Raw genomic sequence first — 4,737 nt, forward strand, 5'->3', positions numbered from 1 at the left:
ACACAAGACAACATTAGCACGACCAGTAATCCTACAAGCTGTCATCACTACCCTCCTGACTGTTCTCCTCACTGTCTTCCTCTCTGTCAGACATGGTAGCTGATGATGTAGGCCTACTACTTTCTCTCTGGTTGAGTCTGCGATTAGCTGCTTGCATCCACAAGTCAACAGCTGGGTTTGGGTCGAAAGTCCAGTTTTAAAAGGATATGTTTGGTTACTGTCCTATAGTATACATTGGAATGATTTCAAACCTGTTTATCCCAATAATTATAAAGGAGTGCCTTGGAAATATGTGTTTATATAAATTGTGACCAAACCGTTTGAACTTAGACTAAAGTGAACTATCTAAACACTCAGAGTCCTTTACCTCACTGAGCTGTAGTATCAGCCTCTCAGTCTGACTGGAGAGGACTCTCCCTCCACATCATTGTAGAAACATCTTCTTCTTCCGTTAGAGCAGCTAGCACCAGATGCTAATAACCATAGATATATATAAACACTAGATGGCTCATGGGAGATTTTCCAGCGTAGCTGACCGGCCGCCATCTTGCTACAGTCAACAGTTACTCTGATTCGCGTTATGGTAGCTGTTGTAAGGTGAGTGATCTGCACAAAAATACTCTTAAATCGCTGAAATCTTGACTGATTTACAAACGGTTTGGTTTATTATAAACATTATTAGCATGGCTATGATACAGGATGCTTGGACATGTTGAAATTGCAGCTTTTCTTTGTGTATGTGGTTGTATTTATTAGCTGGCTAATAACAAGAGGCTGTGAGTGAGACCTAGTATTACAAAGTTGACCCAGCAACTTTACACCAGTGGGAGAGGCAGAACTGCTCTTTCTTTTCAACATAACTTAAGTTACACATGATTTCTTCCAAGTGGTTTGGCTTGTTAAAAACATCTTGCATTATGATACAGGAATTTGCTGGCTTTGTGTTTACAGAAGTACCTGACTATGCCGGACTTTTGTGCAGCCTACGGATGCTCTAATCACCGCAGTCTGCAAACAAGAATCCGTGGGATCACCTTTCACGTGTAAGATATGACAATATTATGACTAAAATTAGGATAATCGTTAATTACTTAGTGGATGTATGTACATTACAAGTCCTGCTACACAGGATCAGTGGGGCTATGTGAGATGATAGTATTGCAAGATTGTTGTTGACCCAGCCTCTTTAGAATATGTTGTTACCATTTCTTTACACAATTATTGAATGTTTCTTTTGGACACCTTTTTTATTACTCTTAGTGTGGTTGTCTTATTCTTAAAGTAGGCTATACATACATGCATACATACCAAAAATATGATAATTTCGGTGTGTATTTTTGTCCTTACCCTTAATGTTAAAGGAAAGAAGGGAGGAAAATGTTGACAATAATTTATATATCTGGCTACCTTTCTCATGTTTTTAAGGTTTCCCAAAACCGAAGAGAGGAGGAGGCAGTGGGAACTCGCCCTAAGAAGGGACATCTTCAGGTTCCATGAGACGCAGCACTATGTTCCCCACATATGTTTATGTTTGCTCAGTCTAATAAACCCATAACATGGTTGTGAAAGAATACCAAAGCTGAGGCTGGACGATGATTGATTGTTGGTGTGCCATGTGCCACCGTGTGTCTTATTGGTTTTGTGTTATACTGTATTTTATTGTGTGCAGCTGGTCCTTATCTCCAAGACACATTTAAAACAAATAACCTTGAACCTTGAAGCCCCATCTCTCCCCACCTGCTCCTGCTTCCTACATCCCCTCCACACCACACCAAGTTGTTCTTCTTAATAATAATAATAATACATTTATTTTGGGGGGCCACCTTTCATAACACCCAAGGACACCTTACAGGGGCATAGGGGCAATATAGGGAACAATTTAAACAGTGGATTTTGTGATATATCAGCCGGGGTGAGACAAGACAAACCACAAATGGACTACAGAAGGACACAAAAGGACACATTGTACAGTTTATATTATTCTTGGTCTTTTTTCAATAACATATTTCAAAGGTTCTGGATTTGTTTACAAATCTAGAAACTAAATACAAAACTAGGATGATATGAGGATCTCCTGTCAAAAATAATTGTGATAAATTAGACAGCACTGGCCTGTCTGTGAGCACATTTTATGTTGGTTTGGTTATTCTGATAAAGGTGTGAATATCTAAATAATATACCAACATTATGCTATTGTCATTAGTTGTGTCCCTGTTCTTCAAGCTAAGGCATTGCTAAATTAACAACTCTTGGCTTACAGAGTGGTAACATGAGACCGATTTGTATATATAAAATATAAATGTATTTTAATTTTATAATTTATTTTAAATATTAACAATATAATAAAATAAATGGAAATATATACACCGGCAAATATTTAATATAAATACCTTGTGTGTGTGTGTGTGTATATAGCTATTGCTTTATCTGATTAATGTTATTTTCATATGAAAGTCCATGATTATAAGTATGCAGTATCATAACTACATCTTTGATGTTTATAAAAAACCAAACCGTTTGAAAATTGGTTGAAAATTGAGCAAGCTATGGTTATTTAAATAGTAAACCATAGTGTTATGAATGAGAGAACTGCCTGTAGCAAGATGGCGGCCAAGTGGCAACGTCGGTCTCCATTGGCCAGCAGCGCGGGTGAGTCATCTAGTGTTTATATATATCTATGCTATTAACAACAGCGCCCTCCCTTTCTCCCTCGCTCACTCCCACGCTCACTCGCATTTTGGCTGTGAGCTGCGGGCGCCAGATAAGCCAACATCCCCCATTTTCATCACTTACAGCGCCCATCGTACAGGGCAAATGAAAAGTGTAACCGGGGTGAAAAGTACGGTGGCCCTGAAGTGCAAGACACTACAGCATTTCAGAAAACACCACAGCATTTCACAAAACACAACAGCATTTCACAAAACACTACAGCATTTCACAAAATGCCACAGCATTTCAGAAAACGCCACAGTATTTCAGAAAACACAACAGCATTTCAGAAAACACCACAGCATTTCACAAAACACCACAGCATTTCAGAAAACGCCACAGCATTTCACAAAACAGCACAGCATTTCACAAAACACCATAGCATTTCAGAAAACGCCACAGCATTTCACAAAACACCAGAGCATTTCAGAAAACACCACAGCATTTCACAAAACAGAACAGCATTTCACAAAACACTACAGCATTTCACAAAACGCCACAGCAATTCACAAAACGCCACAGCATTTCAGAAAACACAACAGCATTTCAGAAAACACCACAGCATTTCACAAAACACTACAGCATTTCACAAAACACTACAGCATTTCACAAAACGCCACAGCATTTCAGAGAACGCCACAGCATTTCACAAAACACAACAGCATTTCAGAAAACACCACAGCATTTCAGAAAACGCCACAGCATTTCACAAAACACCACAGCATTTCAGAAAACACCACAGCATTTCACATTGGACGGAAAGGGTATTCCTTTAGTGATGTTTGTGATTGGACAGAGCCAGCCAGAGAAGCACTGCTGTGATTGGTTGTTTTTGCTGCCAGTCAAGAAATGACGCTTCGTGATTGGTCAACACCCGACAGCGAAATATGTCCCAACACATCAGCCGTTAGCACACACTCAGAGCTCACAGCTCCTCATATCTGTTCAGAAACTGGACAAAAGTTAAACATGTACAAACCACAGACTGTCTGTGTCATGGCGAATACAGTCGCTGCTTTATTTATGTCTGTATGACGTTGTTGTGAGTGTGGACGGAGCAGCTACAGGTTAGTTTAGCCTGATGGATCCGATTCTATTCAGAAAAGACGCATTTTAAAAGCTTTTCACCTGCCGTCTTGTCTGCAGACTTGTCAAAGCGTTAATTCATGGTTTTTACTAACCGGTATCAGTATGTTGTTACTTCGGCATCACTTTGAAACGTGTATTATAATTAAATCACGGTCAAATATGTTCATTTTGTTGTAGTTGGTATCTCCCATAGGATTTACATGGAGATACGCCCCGCCCCCTCTCAGCGCCTCTTGTTTGAATGACAGGAGCAAACACAGCTGACAGCCGCGGTGAAACTCGAGCGATTAGAGCGATGCGAATATTGGGTGGTCTACCATAGTATTTACATGGAGATAAGCCCCTTAAAAACCATGAATTAATAAAGCATTAATTCTGTGTTTACTCCTGTCATTCAAACAAGACGCTGAAGAGGGGGCGGGCCGTATCTCCATGTAAATCCTATCGGAATCGGATCGATCAGGCTAAACTAACCTGTAGCTGCTCCGTCCACACTCACAACAACGTCATACAGACATAAATAAAGCAGCGACTGTATTCACCATGACATAGACAGTCTGTGTTTTGTATATGTTGAACTTTTGTCCAGTTTCTGAACAGATATGAGTAGCTGTGAGCTCTGAGTGTGTGCTAACAGCTAACGGCTGATGTGTTGGGCCAATCACGAAGCGTAATTTCTTGACTGGCAGCAAAACAACCAATCACAGCAGTGCTTATATGGCTGGCTCTGTCCAATCACAAACAAGAAGTGTTCTCCCTAAGGAATACCCTTTCCGTCCAATGTGAAATGCTGTGGTGTTTTCTGAAATGCTGTAGTGTTTTGTGAAATGCTGTTGTGTTTTGTGAAATGCTGTGGCGTTTTGTGAAATGCTGTAGTGTTTTGTGAAATGCTGTGGCGTTTTCTGAAATGCTGTGGCGTTTGGTGAAATGCTGTAGTGT

The 4,737-nt window shown here is 40.1% G+C and overlaps 1 long non-coding RNA gene across 1 annotated transcript; it reads left to right on the plus strand.

Moving 5' to 3' along the window:
- Positions 1 to 512: 512 nt before the first annotated feature.
- Positions 513 to 1,578, plus strand: LOC117532768. Its single transcript, XR_004566916.1, has 3 exons — positions 513 to 597; positions 952 to 1,043; positions 1,426 to 1,578. It is a non-coding gene; the product is annotated as an uncharacterized LOC117532768 (long non-coding RNA).
- The last annotated feature ends 3,159 nt before the right edge of the window (positions 1,579 to 4,737 follow it).

The sequence above is a fragment of the Gymnodraco acuticeps genome, unplaced genomic scaffold (assembly GCF_902827175.1).
Source record: "Gymnodraco acuticeps unplaced genomic scaffold, fGymAcu1.1, whole genome shotgun sequence".
Classification (NCBI taxonomy): domain Eukaryota; kingdom Metazoa; phylum Chordata; class Actinopteri; order Perciformes; family Bathydraconidae; genus Gymnodraco; species Gymnodraco acuticeps.